The sequence below is a fragment of the Schistocerca americana genome, chromosome 2 (assembly GCF_021461395.2).
Source record: "Schistocerca americana isolate TAMUIC-IGC-003095 chromosome 2, iqSchAmer2.1, whole genome shotgun sequence".
NCBI classification, from domain to species: Eukaryota; Metazoa; Arthropoda; class Insecta; order Orthoptera; family Acrididae; genus Schistocerca; species Schistocerca americana.
The window spans coordinates 508,259,361-508,277,897 of record NC_060120.1 but is presented as its reverse complement, the minus strand read 5'-3'; positions in this window follow the sequence as shown (position 1 = coordinate 508,277,897).

The following is an 18,537-nucleotide window of genomic DNA, read 5'->3' as shown; positions in this document are numbered from 1 at the left end:
ATAGTATTAGAGTCGGCGCACGAGCGATTGGACAGAGTATTTCCAAGGTAGCGATGAAGTCGGGATTTACCAGTACGATCATTTCACGAGCATACCGTGAATGTCAGGAATCCGGTAAAACATCAAATCTCCGACATCGCTGCAGCCGGAAAAAGATTCTACAACAACGGGAACAACGACAACTAAAGAGAATCGTTCAACGCGACAGAAGTACAATCCTTCCGCAAATTGCTGTAGAATTGAAAGGTGGGTCATCAACAACTGTCAGCCTGCGAACCATTCAACGGAACATCATCGATATGAGCTTTCGGAGCGAAAGGCTCACTCGTGTACCCTTTATGACTGCACCGCACAAAGCTTTACGCCTCGCCTAGACCCGTCAACATCGACAATGGACTGTTGATGACTGGAAACATGGTCCCTGGTCGGACGAGTCTTGTTTCAAATTGTATCGAACGGATGGGCATGGATGGGTGTGGAGGCAACCTCATGAATCCATGGACCCTGCATGTCAGCAGGGGACTGTTCAAGCTGGTGGAGGCTCTGTAATGGTGTGGGGCGTGTGCAGTTGGAGGGATACGGGGCCCCTCATATGTCTAGATCCTGTTCAATCGCTTGCACCCAACCATGTCCATTGTGCGTTCCGACGGACGTGGGCAACTCCAGCTGGACAGTGCGACACCCCACACGTCCATAATTGCTACACAGTGACTCCATGAACACTTCCGCTGGCCACCAAACTCCCCAGACATTCACATTATTGAGCATATCTGGGATGTTTTGCAACGTGCTGTTCCGAAGAGATCTCCATCCCCTCGTACTCTTACGGATTCATGGGTAGCCTCGCAGGATTCCTGGTGTCTACCCTCTCCAGCACTACTTCAGACATTAATCCAGTCCATGCCACGTCGTGATGCGGCAATTCTGCGTGCTACGCGATATTAGGCATGTGTGCTAGTTTCTTTCGCTCTTCAGTATATATATATATATATATATATATATATATAAGTATCAGTCGAGATATTTTCGAAATTTTTGCTAACATCATTTCCCCTTAACACATATATATTACAAATGCAGATAGCCTGCATCAGTCCGAATGTTTATTAGAGTATCGCGTAAAAATTTGAAGTAAATCGCGCAAGAAGTATCGTTAAAAATGAATTAAATAAGGCTCGAGCTTATTTTTTAAGACTTTAGCGAACTATTCAACACATGGCGCTCGTATAAGTATATACAAACGGGAGCATATTCAAATGCAACTTTGTGTCAGACCAATTGGTAAAGAAATTTCGAATATTTAATTTTTGAAGCTATCGAAGATTTACCTTTTTTATTTATACAGATTTATAAATTAAATCCTAAACCAGTTCGCCATGAAACTATTGGGACTGCAGTTTTCCGTTCACATGCCAGAAATTTCCAGTCACAGGCGCAATGGCGATAGGTATTAACTTAATATTTAAAATTGGAAAATACGCACAGCAGTATATTGCAGCTTGTGAGGCAGTGATAGATATGAAAAATGAATTAAAAATGAAATTCCTAGGAACATACTTTTAGCTGTAAACAGCATTCCAAAAAAAGTATTCAGCTCATAAGAAACAAACTGAAATAATAATTTCAAACTTTACACCAGGTCTGTCAGATGTTTGTTGAAATCGTCAAGTTCTCGCTTAGAACAGTAGCTCAACTCATGTGACAATGTATTTCTATGTTATTGTTATTATCTATTATTAAACTATGTGAGAAAACGTTTAGAGGCAATAATGTACCTAAAAAGAAAGATACAAACAAGAACAAGAGGTCAGGCACCATTTGAGTTGTGGAAATCGTGAATGTGAGGCAAATAAAACACGTCACTTTCTCGTTACTTTCGGCAGACAGAAAGTCAGAAGGTAAGCTTATAGTTATTATTGATTTAGTTTTATCTGAATATGTTATTAAAACCTGTAATTTATTTTATCATCACATGGATTTGCTTTCTAAATGTAACAGTTTACCCCACAGCACAGCATCTGATCGCGTTAGTAGCAGATGTAAGTACCTATGCAACGACATAAAATAATTCTCGCTTTATGCTTAGTTGCTAGTTTAACAAGCTACCATGTGTATCAGCTGAAACCAGAGGTTCAGAAATGAGCCCCGTGGGACAAAGATCGTACGGACCAGCTGGCTCAAATGTCGACATTGGTACTTTTACTGCAAAAAGTTTGTAATTTATTTCTTCGGTTTTAATACTGAACGAATAGTTTTATTTGACGTATGTAGTGGACCTTAATTTATAGTTACTATTTCGAATCGAGTGATTCAGTATTAATAAAAGTAGTTCAACTTCACGTTAAAGAAAAATCGGAGAAGAACGTCCTACATGATAGAGGAAGCTAAGAAACTAATATAAAATTGATCTTACAATAGAAATGCAGCTAAAATACGTGAATGTAATGAATCAACATGGCGTAAAAGACGTAATGCGAGGTGTGGAGTGATATGATCGGATCGTTTCAGGAGAGTTTTTTTGTGAGACAGAGGAAACTGAATTGTGCAGGGCACTGTAATAGCGCCTTACTTTTAAAAACTTAACACGTTTAACACATCAGTTAGCCCAAAGAAATGTAGCAAACAATTCATTTAATAAAGAAACCCAAGTGGCAGCGGAAGACTAAGATCGATCATTCATCGCTCGCCTTAATTTAAGTTCGAGGCAACTGGATAAAATCAGTATCGGGAAGATAATGGCGTTCAATAAAGAATAAATGGACCTGTTTTCTGCAACCTGGGAACTTTGCAGTCTATAATTTTGCACCTCATCGAGTCTATAACGAAAACGAAACAGAAACACAGGCTGTATCGGGAAGATGGATGAAAATTGTGGCAAGTTGAGGCGAAATAATAATAATACTACGTGTTTCTTTTCGTGAAAATGTTCTGTATTTAAATTACTGAAACGCTAGTGTCATATTTTGATGTTTAATTCGATCACGTTATGGAGACAACAACGATGATAATTGTGATGGTGGTGATGACTCTTATAAGTAATGAATTATACAAGTTAGTGATGACAGTACCTAGCAAATACTGTAATTCTCCTTTAGTCGGTTTTAATTATAATAATTCCATTTTGTGTCGAAATTTGCCCCCATAACAATAGGATGTTTACCCTAGACCTGCGGCTAAGTTCTGTTTCCTTCGCTTTTAGCGTTTTGTTAAATATAGCTTCAATAAATCATAGCCGGCCGGAGTGGCCGTGTGGTTCTAGGCGCTACAGTCTGGAACCGGGCGACGGCTACGGTCGCAGGCATGGATGTGTGTGATGTCCTTAGGTTAGTTAGGTTTAATTAGTTCTAAGTTCTAGGCGACTGATGACCTCAGAAGTTAAGTCACATAGTGCTCAGAGCCATTTGAACCAGCCAATAAATCATACCAGCAATACTGAGCTTACAGTATCGTGTGAAGTATGATCCAAAGTGCTCTGTGTGTAATTTTCATTGGTATATAACGAGAGAAACAGAGTAGAGAAATAGAAAAGTGTTATGTGGCCCCGCCTACATGTAAGGGTCAGAATTTGAAAGAAGATTTCGAGAGGAGAGACCAAAATTACTGATACAGTGACATAAAAAGCTCGATTGCGCTACGCTACGCTACCTACATAAGAAGACCCAAAAAAAATGTATTTTGCGTGAGAACTCTTTGCTTAAAGTCGTAACAACGTTATTTTTGGTCCCAAAAGATATCCAGCCAGAAACCGAATAAGGGTGGCGAAACGTATTTTTTTTAGGGTTTTAGCCCATAAAATATTAATGCAGATGAGGACGAGGATGGTACATCTGCGAGTGAATAGCTGCTAACTCCTCTCCGGAGAGGACAAATACCTCCGTGTTTACACAGCAATAATGAATGCCGGTCCAGAGTCCGGTTGCTGGCACAGTTTTGCCGGGCCGACTGTTAATTTTTGAAATGCGACGGGCCGCGCTGGTTCCCCGGGAGACCTTTGTAATTGAATTTTCCAGGAGCACCGCGCCGCTCCGCGCCCGGCCGAACAGTACATTAATCAGGAGCGCGGAGCGGCCATCCAGCGGGATCGCGGCAGCGACCGTGCAGCACAGTGGGCTAACCAGGGTTATTCTTCTGTGGCGCCACAGCCACTGCCAACACAGCCGCTGCCATGGCGGGTTACGCGGCGCAGCGGGCGAAATCAGCCGCTTTGTATGCACGCCGGCTTGCGAACGCCGGCAATGAGCTTGCACAGACGTATGATGCCGCTCTGCTTTCGTTACTTTGCTGGAAAAGAGGACTGCACGACGCCCGAGAATTCTCACTAATCACTGTTTCTGATGCCCAGCCAGAACCTTTTTGTTGTTGTTGTTGTTGTTGTTGTTCTTGTTGTTGTTGTGGTCTGCAGTCCTAAGACTGGTTTGATGCAAAGGATGGGGGCCCCTCCACGCCCACACCAACGTGGTGACCAAACCAAAAGTTGTACTGTCACCTCCGTATAACATCTTAGCTTTTGAATCAGGAGTCACAGGATGCGGACTGTGATGTTATCCATTGCGTCTGGGTAAGATTACTCATTAACATGGTCCATCAGGAGATAGAAAGTGGAAGAAAGCGATCGAAGGATAGCGGTTGTAAGGGCACAGGAAAAAAAAGTGCCAAGGCAAGCGCCAAGGTGAAACGTCCCCTTTGAACAATTTATACACGACTGTGCTTAACCCGACACACAATATTTTTAGCGCAACGCAATCTGACTTTCAACAACCCTACAAAAGAATGGCCCTGACTAACATTAACCTATGCGTTTCACAAATCGCTTACCTCACAAAAATCTTGGTTACTCGAACTACTGCAATACAGCCGGCGCCACTACTGCCAGCTAAATAAAAGATTCAAACTATGGAAGGCACTAACTACTGATAGGGATAGTTAGCAAATGGAAGATATTAATAGAGAACAAACACTGTATTTACCTTAATAGTCACAATATATATAGCAGTTCATGACAAATTTCAAAACTCCGCCATCTCTCTCCCCATATCCATCACTGCTGGTGGCTCACCTCCAACTGCGCAACGCTATGCGCTGTTCACAGCCAGCTGCCTAACACTACAATGGCGAGTATTACAACAATGCAAAGGAGCCACAGACTGCACACAGCACATCCAGTGATTTTCATACAGAGCGCTACGTGGCGTTACCAATAAGAAAACCTAAATAGCCTACTTACAAAGGGAATAAACCTCTGCGACAGTAGGACGGGTAGTAAGGGCAGTAGCGGCTTGCTATCTGCGACAGTGCATGCAAGGTATGGTTGTGTTAGTGCGAGGTATCATGCATCGTTACCTTTGTCGTTGCGGAAGCTCGTTGTGGGGCTTGCTGCAGTTGCTGCGTCCCTGCAACAGTTCAAGGTCGTTATACATTAGTGGACGAGCGGTCATAGATCGGCTCACAGACAGTGTAGGGGGTGTGTGTGACTGGTTTGCGTGCTGTGTACAGTACGGTTTCCCTGCGGTTGCCTGTTTTTCGGCGGGTCGAGCATCTGGGGTTACCAGTAGCAGCTGTGTTGCAGGGGCTCGCCAGTACTGTCGTGTTAGCGTCCTATGGACCATAGATATTTAGTTCCTTGCCAATAGTGTCTTTGGCCTGTTATGCTTCCATATATGGTTGTGGTCATAGTTACCCAGAGAAAGAATAAACGGGTTGCGCGAGTGTCTCGTGTTATTATACAGCCGTGTGGAAAGTTTTTGGAATACCTGCAAGATGGTATCTAGCCAATATTCCCGGTGAAGGTCCGCGATGCGTGTGTAGCGCGAAGCGTTGCTTATGATTTTGAGTACTTTGTTCTGTATGAGCTACAGACGGCGAAGGCGTGTGGGCGCAGCGTATCCCCACACAGGGGCTGCGTATGTCATCAGGGGTCGAATAAGTGTCATGTACATTGGTTTGATGCAACTCCCGAAGCCAGTCTATCATGCGCATGCCTCTTAGTTTCTGCATAGCTACTACACCTCGAATCAAACACATACGGGACATCATTGGACGACAACTCCTTATCCACAACCAGCAATAATCGTTCCTGTATTGATCCCAAGGTGTAACAGGCATGGAACTCCATCCCACGAACAGACATCCGATACGTTACGACACAATACATGCACGTTTCCATGCTCGTATTCAACATTCTGGTGGTTAAACCGGTTATTAATGTACTCGCATTTAACATTTGCAGAGAGCTATCGAGCGCTAACGTTAACCAGCGATCCTGCAGTGTTAATCACTTAAATATGTTACTTAGACCAATGTATTCCCGTTATTTTGCTACTCTACATTAATTATTTTTTGGTGTTCGACAATATACTTACAAAGTACCCAATACAGCGTCCTATACTGATGCAACTAGGTTATCTACATATTTCCAGTGGGTCGATCGTAGTGCAGAATTTATTTACGATTGGCTATCTTTCCCTGTGTGGTTGTATGAATGCATTCGTAGTATAAAGTCGAAGACTGACAGATTCCTCCCATACTGTCATTGACCAATCCTCCCTGCAACACCAGTCTCATCCATTGTACCCATGTAACAGCATAAGATCTCTCCAGACGCGTGTGTGTTGTATAGAACACATGAAAGTGTTTCATTGATATAACAGGCGGTTAAGACGACATGTGCGGTTTATACACCTTGATGCTCCAGAAAGATAGAGCTTGAAATATTTTAGGTAAGTCAACTGTGCTATCAATTCTGTAGCATTATCCCACTGTCTTGAATCAGTACCAGGAAGATACTGGCATGAGTGAAATTGTTGTAGAGCATAAACACCCACTGCGATGGTCACACATTGAGCCATGGTGGAGTTGCTGGCGTCGCTTTTCGTAATCCGAACAGCACTAGCTCGGTCTGTCATGTGATGTCACTCTGGTTTGCGGCCACTAAGATCTTTGGTCGAAGTTGTTGATGGGGACAGGCCGTGTTGTGGCATGCTGAGACGGTGAGTGGTAACGGAGTGAGGAGGAGGGTGTGAGAGGTCCACCTGGCGATTAAGGCGAAGACTTGCGCAAGCGTCTTGATAATGGAGTCTGGCGAGTGGCTGCAGGACATATTTGTGAGTCAATTTAAATTTGTGGCTGATTTTGAATGCCGTCTTCTCGTGTAGCCTGATCAGCCAACTCGGGCACGTGACACACCAATGAGGGAGCTGAAGACTGTTTCGCTGTGCTGAATTCTGGTCCCCCTTTGGAATTGGCCATTTTCAGTTTCTCTTCGTGAATCTTAATTACGTTTTGGAGTTTGAGGCCTGCACATACCAATAGGTCTTTTGCCATCGTTGAAGCGGTTATCACTGAAGGTGTGTCTGTTTTCTATTTGGTAATTTCACTTAACTGAAGCTTTTATCATTGGAGTCCTGGCTGATTTCGGTTTGGTAATTTTTCTAAACTGAAGCCGTTATTATTGAAGGCCTGCCTTTTTGTAATTGGTAATTTGACTTAACTGAAGCTGTTAGTACTGAAGTTCTGCCTGCTTTCTACTTGGTAATTTTACTTTACCTGATGTTTTTATTATTGAAAGCCTACCTTCTTTCAATTAAATGAAGAGCTGTTTCATAATTTGGCTTAGCTGAAACGCTTATTATGCTAGGACTACCTCTTTTTTTGCTATATGATTGAGATTAATATCTTACACAAACAGCGTTTTAATGAACTCAAATTGTGATTGCCAAACCCGTACCTTTTTGAGAGGTATATGGGTCAATAGGGCAGTACACTAAATGGCATATGATGGGACATGAGCACTAACCTTTAGCTTACATCCCTTTACCCATAATAGCGAGTTTCACACGGTTCTACACCTAAAAATGCTATATTGTTATGCCATACGGTTTCCGATGTATTAGTCATGCGGAATGCAATGCTCTTCATACTCTAATGCAGGACATACTTGCCAAACATCAGACAATCATCCAACAAGTTTTCTGCCCAAATAACTACGGAGAAAAACTTTAGAATGATAAAACTACTTCCCTATACACTCTTCTGGTGTCCTAGGATGGTATGGTCAGTGTATATCCACCACTCGAGCTGCTTATAAGCGAAATGGAGACTGTTGTTCTGTCTCTTAGTAAATTAATTGATTTTATACATCTTTTCAAGTCGGAAACGTAGGTACCCTCAACCGCACTTCCCTCGTCAGTCATAAATGTCATTAGTAGCAGTAGTATCGGTTTTACAAATGCGGCTATGTCTCACTAGGAAATAGAGTGAAGAAAAACACACATAAATATTTTCAATAGCTCATTCATTGAGGTACCGCCCACATCCTGCTCCACGATAATGCACAAGAAGAAGCAGCAAACACTTACGAGGGAGTAAGCACCACGATCAGTAACCAAAGGAGATTTAACAGTCTTACAGGTGTTTATAGTAGCATCACCACAGCTCTCGTAGCATTCCTCTTGCACATAGAAGATCTGGTCTGATGATAGGTAGTTTTGCTCCTGTGTAGAATAATACAGTAATTTCGGCCTAACACCACTTCTCTCGAGTACAGCCCCTCACCCTATTAAAGGCACTCTATGGAATGGCTTAATTCTGATAAACACATTGATTCTTCTCCTTAATACTTAGGGAATAACATTGTTCGTAACAATCAGCCGTAATTAGGTTATATATATATATATATATATATATATATATATATATATATATATATATATTTTTTTTTTTTCAGCTTCATGTATGAGAACACAACTATGGATTGGGATTCATATGTTTTGGGTCCTTTAGTATGGGGCCTCTGTGTAATACTTACGTCAATTTTGTTTGAGTATGGGTTACAAAAACCAATGCAGTTCACAGGTAGTGGGCGAGGGTTAAAAGTGAATGCAGCCAGATCATAAATTTTAAGCTATTCTCGGTCTAGAGTGTCTGGGTACATCCAAACCACCTTCATTCCCCACATTTCGTAGTATTTCTTCTCTAATTTTAAATATTCTCAGTCAGTTTAAGTACTGTTGCAAGTTTTTTCGTTTCATCGTTTTTCAGTTTTACATATTTCCCATTAGTCTATCGTAATTATACCAGATTTCTTAGGTTTTTAACGATTTTCTATTTTTTTCATATTTTCTGACTTTTTTCCGTATGTATATGGTCATAATGCCGACATACTCATGCGTTGTTTGATTTTCTGCTGAGATGTTTGTGTGCACCAGCCTACTTAAAAATACTAAGAATTTCCTCTTCTTGTTTTACATGCATATGTTTTGAATAGGTAGATCATAAAACTATAATAACTCTGGCCTCATATCTAGACGAGACTCAAAGAGTGGTGCAGTTTGGAAACTCCTAGTCTAGAAACAAATCCTTGTACTGTCACTGAAAGTTTACCCTGTAAGGGGGGCGGGGGGGCGGGGGGGGGGGGGGTTGTTATGTAAACGATTGAGAATGTATCGAAAATTCTGTTTCCTAACAACATTTACTTTCCCAAAACAAAGGCACACATAAATTATGCTAAACAAGTTATTGATTGAATACTGTAAACAACTAACAGTTGGTTTAAGAGTACAATGGGCAAGGATCCTGAGCAGCGGAAATGAGTCAAGTACTCTGGCCCTAAAAATGTGGATAACACAATCTGAATTGATCTGACGCTGAGCAGACTTTGATGGATTAAATCTACTTTGGTTTCACTACATATGTACAGCTGACAGCAAGTGGCGATTGCGGTCTGTACGCGCTGACAGTGCCGGAGCAGCAGTACATTACCCTGTTTGCTTCGTGTGGTGATGTAACTTTTAGCTGATGAGATGGGTGTGGCAGAGAGAGACTTGAGGCGGCACCTGTATATCCATCGCGGCCACGAAATAAATGCAAAAATCTCATGGTCTAGCGATCAGACGGATGGATCACAATTTACTCTCTACCAGAGCCATGAAATCATAATAAATTTCAGTGTGTGACACACCCATTCGCTACTCGCACCAAGGACCAATTTGGCTCACTTATAGAACAAAGCGCACAAGGATACCAAATGTCAAGACTGGTAAACCAAAAACGGATAAGTGTGCTCTCAGCAAATGAGTAGTCCGAGACGTTTGAAGTCACTCTGTCGGTACAGTAAGAACTTCAGCTCAGGCTCCCCAGTCTAAACTACTCGCAAGTGCAGTCAGTCTCAGGACAGGTGACAAGCACCAACCACACATGCCAGAGCCTCGACCAGTAGTATTCTCACCAGACCAAAGTCCAGCACCCGTGTACTTTGCACCTCTTCAGAAAAAAAAAAAAAATCCGTTTTTCCAAAAGCGCACGAACTACACCACCTTCATGCCATCTTGAGCCAATCATAGTGCTCTAGAGGCGCTAAGGCTCCCCTCCCACATGACACCACAAACTCCTGTCGAACGAGGACAAGAGTTAAGAAACCTGCATCTCGGGAAAAAACCGCCAATTACTGGCTTTTTTAAGTTTTCACGAAGGGGGGAGTAGCCACATTGCTTCCTGTGACAACAAAGAAACAGATACAGTCTTAAAGATTTTTATCTAAATCGCGTGTGCCTTGGAGCATGTTAGTCCTAGCTATGAGGTGTAATAAAGATTCTACTTTTAAACGTTTCTCAGACGCTGGAGTTCCTTATACAAGCAAGGCAGCCAATGCAAGTAGGTCACAGGCCTATTTGCAGTATCAGCGAACATGAAAACTTGTGAATTTTATTACACATGGCTCTGTACACAATACCAAGTTTACGACTCCACTTTGTAGACACATTCCATCAGTCCATAGCCCCAGCCTAGGCTCCGGCTGGCGCCAATGCAAGTATCGTGGCATTCTTCTGCTGGAGAACTGTCTCAATGAGGAGCTGCTCTGTCTGCCCTGTATGGCTGTGGCCCTGTGCGACAAGATTTACTGAGGGATGGGCTCGCCGCCAATTGCTTCCAACTCCCAACATGCTGTTTCTATGAGCTAAGAACCATAAAAATACCTCATGCTCTTAGTACCCTACCAGGCTCCATCAACATCTGCTCAGGCTGTTAACTTTCTAGAGTCTTGCTCAAGGTATGTCAGGTTGTAAAAAAAAAAAAATCTATAATAATTTTCCGTAAATGAAAAATAGGTGAGAGTGTATCTTGTTCCATCTCACTATGGCACTTCAAAGAGCCTGTCTGCAGACTTATGTAGCGACACACTTGATGGAAACTCAAGGTCTGCCACAGCTACTCGTTCATAAAAATGGTTCATATAGCTCCGAGCACTATGGCACTTAACATCTGAGGTGCCAGCCGCGGTGGTCTCACGGTTCTAGGCGCGCAGTCCGGAACCGTGAGACTGCTACGGTCGCAGGTTCGAATCCTGCTTCGGGCATGGATGTGTGTGATGTCCTTAGGTTAGTTAGGTTTAAGTCTTTCTACGTTCTAGGGGACTGATAACCACAGCAGTTGAGTCCCATAGTGCTCAGAGCCATTTGAACATCTGAGGTCATCAGCCCCCTAGATTTAGAACTACTTAAACCTATCTAACCTAAGGACAAGCACACACATCCATGCCCCAGGCAGTATTCGAACCTGCGACCGTAGCAGCAGCGCGGTTCTGGACTGAAGAGCCCACAACCGCTCGGCCACAATGGCTGGTTACTCTTTCGTCATACTTCCGCCTTATCATGTAGGGATGCGCTACAGGGAGCTGACATTGCTACTGAGTTGATTTCTGCTGATGCCCTGATATTTCTTTCCCATACGTATATACTCTTATTGCTGACCAGATTAGCTTCGCTAGTTTTGTTTACGTCTCCCTACTCTGATACGTCCCCACAACCATGTCAGGGCATCTACAAACTGTAGTATTTTTTTTATCCTAGTAATACGTTATTCGTTAGGTAACAGTGTGGCGACTGCACTCAGCATCCCCATACCAATAGAGCATGTACCCACAGAAACGTAATTTATAAATGAACAGTTATCAACTTATGCATGCAAACTTCAACCGCCCACCGCTGACATCTCTACAAACATACTACTCTGCGTCTCGATTTCAACCACTTGTACGTCATTTTCGGCACTGCTACAGCCCTGCAAAAAGCGAAAAAGTCTTCGCAAAACGATTCTGTAGAAGATGTAAGCACATTTAAATTCATCCTGCTAAAGAGCATAACATCTTCGATGCAAGTTCTATTACCGATATTTCGTAACAATATTGTTTAGATTCTCCGATAATAACAAACAATGGCATCCTGCTGTGCCTACCACACCTCCTTTCATACTCTTAAAGATACATGATGACGGCACATTCTCCTCCCAGTTACACTATTTTGTGTCCTAGATGTCCATTGGAAGGACGGAGACAGTCCTTCATGGGTATTATTCTTATGTATTGATCGTGGTGCTTGCTCCTTTATAAGAAGTGGCTGCTTCTTTGTGTGCATTATCATGCAGCAGTGTGTGGATGGTGCCTCAATGGATCAGCTATCGAAAATATTCATGTCGGTTTTTCTTCACTCTATTTCCTAGTGAGACATAGCCGCATCCATCAAACCCAATATTGCTGCTGCTAATTATATGCACGACGGATGCGGGAAGCGTTGCGGGAAGTGTGATTTAGGGTAGGGGTATATTGACAATGCCATACTAGGACCCCAGAATATTGTAGAAGGAACTAGTTTTATCATTTTAAAGTTCGTCACTGTAATCATGGGGGTAGCTAACTTGCAGGGTGGTTGTATGTCTGATGTTGGAGAAATATATCCCGCATTACAGTATTAACAGCATTGCATTCTGCATGACTAATTCATCGAAAACCATTTGGCATTAACAGCATAGCATTTTTAGGTGCAGAACCTTGTAACCATTACAGTGTGTGTTTATGCTCTATGATCATTTCTCCCATGCCAATGCCTTCCTGGCACTGACTCAAGATAGTGGAAAAATGCTTCAGAATTGATAGCACGGTTGTTTACGTGGAATGTTTCAAACTCCATTCACCTGGAGCTCCATCATGTATAAACCCCGCGTTTCTTCTCAACTATTTCTTATATCACCGCAACACTGTCATGTCTACTATACACCGATAAGAGGTGCTACCCTACGCTGTTAATTACCACGTAATGACTGACTGAGACCACTTGCTTGAGATGGTGGGAGCCATGGCGGAACGTTGAGTATCTGCTCCTTGTCACTGTGGAGCAAGGAATTAAATGCAGAGTTCATCACCCTCAGACAGTTGTTGGGAAGCGTTCCTCAGTGCTTCAGACCAGTCCTATTTCCGTACACTGCGATGCCCTTCATTTTTTATATTTTTCTTAATTTCTTTCACCAATAAGATAATAGTACCTCTTTTTATTTGTACAATCTCACGAATTTTGTGAAAGCCACCTTCTGTCAATGGTCAACACTGGAACAGTAATCATGTACATGATTGCAATATAAGGAAACAATGCTCTTCGAACCATAACGCTGAGACATCCACTACCCGGTCGCTGTGGAAGATGAGATTAACTGTATAGATCACCACCTTAGAGTAGCTCTTGAAAATGCTCTAAAATCCTACAAATTCTTAGAGATTCTGTTGTGGGTTGGCAGGAGAGCCAACACCGTATTATTAGAGGTAGCCGAAAGGCACGCGTTTTAGCTCACGCAGGCTGGCGTGAGGTCTGGAACAGGACAAGGAAATTAGACTGTAAAAAAAACTGACGTAGCTGGTGGAATACTTAACTTTAATCCATAAATGGTGAACGTCGCTCTTGACGGTACATGATTCAGTATCAATAGTAACTGGTAATGGCGCCTTGCTAGGTCGTAGCAAATGACGTAGCTGAAGGCTATGCTAACTATCGTCTCGGCAATTGGGAGCGTAATTTGTCAGTGAACCATCGCTAGCAAAGTCGGTTGAACAATTGGAGCGAGTGCTAGGAAGTCCCTCTAGACCTGCCGTGTGGCGGCGCTCGGTCTCCAATCACTGATAGTGGCGACACGCGGGTCCGACGTATACTAACGGACCGCGGCTGATTTAAAGGCTACCACCTAGCAGGTGTGGTGTCTGGCGGTGACACCACAGATTCCATATGTTCCGATATCTTCATATTTTTAGCGATGAGACACATCTCCTCTGTGTTTTATTTCTACCAATCTATATCTTGTGAGAGCTGCATAGTTTACACCCGTGATGTTCAGCTTTCTGTGACAGCCAAAGGATCGAAACGTGTTAATATCGGTTTAGCAGCTGACACACACCTCGAAGTCATGGTAGAAAAAAGAGGGAGATGCGGAAAAATCTTATAGGGGTTGTACTACAAGGAGTGGTATAATTGCTTAAAGTTTGGCTGCAGATTGTTCTCGCAAAACTACACCAATTTTGCTCATAAAACTAATAGCAACTGGCTGTATCTGTTCGCATAGAATCATGATTGATCTTATTAATATCATCATGATTTCTTGTTTCAAAACATAGCTTACCGCAGGTCCTGTGTTATTTCATACTTCGTAAACTCTAATTATAAAGTAGAAATATCTTGAATTATAGCTCCTTATGGCACCTAGAAATGACAGCGTTTTTTTCCCGACATGTGAGTAGATTGTGCGAAACATTCTGTAATGATCAAATTGCTTACAGAAATACAACGCAAGTATCTCCTGTATGGTAGAAATATTACAGGCATGTTGGTAGAGGGAAGTTATGGAGCAAAAATGTCAAATGTAAGCACACTGGGGGTAACTCGTTTCGATTTTACAGAAGAGAGAATCATGCGGTAAAATCTTATGGGAGGTTCTATTACAAGACAAGCTCTCACGATTTATTTCGTAAACACAGGTGTAATATAGCTTCACATTGGTAAAACGGGACTTGCCATAGTCTGCAAAAAAGCAATATCATCTTGAATTATAACTTGTTGTTGTTGAATATAAGACGATTGTGTTCTTTCCGACTTTTGAGCCACTTGAGTGACAGATTGTATTCTCTAATGTTATTTCACGTGTCAGAATGTATGTAACGCATGATAGTTGATTTACAGACACTGGTTAGATGGCGAGAGATGCTCTCAGGTAATGTAATTCGTCCATCAAGCTGAAAGAAATTGTTTTACACGGATGTTTTTTTTTTCAGTTTGAATTCTCGCTTTTTCTTTACTCTGATGATGGTTTCGAAAGAATGAGAACATTCCACGGTAATCGGAATTTCCATCGGCAAAATAGTGAAACCTTTTTCGCAATTTTACACAGGATGTACATTACTGGAGGTGTAGATCGTGCTCAATTGTAAATGACGGTGGTGCATTTCTTTGGATGTCTCAAAATACTGAGATGCGAACTGTATCCTGCAGTCGACCGTAAAACTATACCTATTTTATTCTTAAAACTAAAATAAAATAGACTGCGCCTATTTTTGTGGAAAGAGGACATTTATTATTATCGAAATTGTCTTTTCGCTTTTAAAACGTGGTAGATTGTAAGAGATGCAATGACGTTCAATAAAATTGTTGTCCATCACAGAACTGTGGTCGCTTGCAATGAGGCGGAGTAGGGGACACACTGGTGTGTGTGAGATCAGAGATGCAGTTTTGCATTTCTAGGGGGGCAGCGCGTAGGTTGGGGCATTGCCACTAAATTTCCCTTTTGCGTTGGTAAAGGACCATCACCTCAAGGCGACCATGAGCTCGTGCAATGCCCTTCAGGCTGCTCTGATCGCAGCTGAGGAAGACTTTGGTGCCAGATGGGGGGGTGGGGGGTGGGAAGGGGTGGTCTGCGGTCGCTTTAGGAGGAGGGCCTCCTGCTTTCCCAGCAGTATACGTTTGAAAAAGCAGTCTGGAGAATTCTCCGAAATTTCGTTGTTGTTCCATGGAGTGTCCAATCTTCCCAAGAAACATATTTACGAGATTGCATGGTGCGTCTCGTTCTTGTATTTTGTCTATCAGTGATTTATTTCCGCAGACAGGAAACAGTATATCAATGACACCAGCGGAAACATAGAACAGGACTCTATCCCTAGCTATGGCGAGGAGAGGGAGAGAGATTAGGTGCGATGAGGAGTGGAAAGGGGGAGGGGTAAGACTGCGTCCAAGTTGGTTAGCTAGTGAGCGCCCATTGAGGTGGACACATGTGCAACTACTGCCCCTCTCCAACCTTCTGGGGTCAGTTTTTGTTGTAGATGTGCTATCACGATGTTTTTTTCCCAATCCGCAGTACATGTGCGGCATTAGGACCTGTTGATTACGAGTGTTTTTTTTTTTTTTTTTTTTTTTTTTTTTTTTTTTTTTTTTTTTTTTTTTTTTTTTTTCACGGCGATTTCGATGTGTATTTAGAGCAGTGAGGCGTTTTCCATCAGTTGTGGGAGCGTGTATTGGCTCTGATTACCTAGGCTGCTGGGTGGTTGTCAAGCAGACATCTGTAGTGAATCCTGACGTTAACTGTGGTAGATACATTCCTCAGCTGTATGCTTATAGATAATACACTTATTAAACTTCTCTCTGTTCAACATCAGCACGTAACCAGTTCACATTTCCTACCAGAAACAAAAAGATAGCACCTTACACCCCAGCCTTTTCCTGTCAGCTTGTAGGTGTAGGATAGAGTCTGAGTGTGTCTGCCACTAGTTTCGAGTCGTATTGTGAAATTTTTTCCCGGCAGGATAATGCCAGTTATATGGCGTCTTCCGAGTTTAGGCAGTGCTTGTATAGCACTAAGCATATAGTTGTGTAATTAGGCCAAATCTTTAGGATTACGTAACTAGGACCGATCTGTACTTCTGTTTCCCAACAAAAACAAGTAACCTTCACCTCCTGCATCAGGAAATTTTCCATGTCTCATGGTGTGCAATTGGGCTTTCCGTCCAGGAGGACAAGGGTTCGAGTCCCGGTAGGGGCAGCACCATTTTTTATTTCCAGCCAGTTTCTGGATAGGAGGTAGGTGGGTCATCAGCACAGTCCTGGGGCAGAGAAATTCCGGTCAAAATTCGAAATTCTCATCAAAATTCGATCTCTTCAAAAATCGAAATTGCCAGCAAAAGGGCAGGTGGGTAAGGGTTGGGGGGGAGGGGTGTGGATGGGTGAGGGGACGGGGAGACACGTGCAAGCTGAGGAAAACCCATAGTCATCTAGGGGTGGGGTGGAGTGGAATAAAGGTGTTTGTGGGCTAATTAATTGATCAATGTAATTAAATTGCGTATAAATTTGATATCAAAAATGCGCCAGCACTCCCATCTCCCAACTACCAATGACTAGTGGAATATAACCATTCCCCATCAATGAGCAGTTCAGTTTAACGAGAGGACGTGGTACATTTCATGTAAACACAGCTCATACCATTATGGAGCCACCACCAACTTGCAATGCCCAGCTCACATCCTGGTTCCATGGCTCTATAGGGTCTGCGACACACTCTAAGCCTACCATCACCTCTTCCAAACTAAAATCGGGACTCGTATGACCAGCTAGTGTTTTCCAGTCTTCTAGCATCCAACCAATATGATCACTAGCCCCGGAGAGTCGCTGCAGGTGTTGTCTGCTGCCACAGCCCATTAACACCAACTCCCGCCTCACTTTCCTAACGAATACGTTCGTCGTACGTCCCACGTTGATTTCTGCTGTTACTACACGCAGTGTTGCTTGTCTGTTAACAGTCTATGCAAACACTGCTGCTCTTCGTCGTTAGGTACAGGCTGCCGGCCACTGCGTTGTCCGTGGTGAGAGGTAATTCCTGAAGTTAGGTATTCTCGATACACGCTCAGAATATTGAATTCCCTAACGATTTCCGACGAAATGGAATGTATATATACTAAGATGGTATCTGTTCTTTCGGACATGTCAGAACAGATACCATCTTAGTATATGTATAATTTAGGCTCACCGGCCGCTTGACCATCTTCTTCTTCTGTGAGAATGCACAAACAGTGCTCGAACTCTTACGGGAATCGTCAACGCGCCGCGAGTAATGAGTATAATGGGCGGGGCACTACGAATGTAGTGCGGGACAATACGTTGAGAATGTGGGTTTCGCGGGAGGCGTGCCAGAGATAAATCCCTGCAGTCGCACTATTCTCTGTATCCTCGGTGGCTCAGATGGATATAGCGTCTGCCATGTAAACAGGAGATCTCGGATTCGAGTCCGGTCGGGGCATAAATTTTCATCTGTCCCCGTTGACGTATGTCAACGCCTATAAGCAGCTAAGGGTGTTCATTTCATTGAAATGGAATGTCCTATGCGTTTAGCTGAACTGTCATTATGCGTTCCAGTCTGTTAATTCCCGTTGCGTGGTCATAATTACGTTCGAAACCTTATCACATGACTCCCGTGAGTACAAAGACAGTTTCGTCATTGCACTGCCCTTTTATAACTAGTGCATGCGTTACTACTGCCATCTGTACATGTGCACGTCGCTAACGCAAAACTTTTGTCACCTCAGTGTAAATCAAATTCAACCCTCTCTACCACGATTAGTGTAAGGTAACAGCACATTTTAATGTTCGTTTTAGGCAAGGCAGCACTGCTAGTGAGGAAGTATTGAGTTTAAAGAAAACGCAGGAAAATAGGAATCTTAACTTACAAAACAAGTTCCAACAAAAT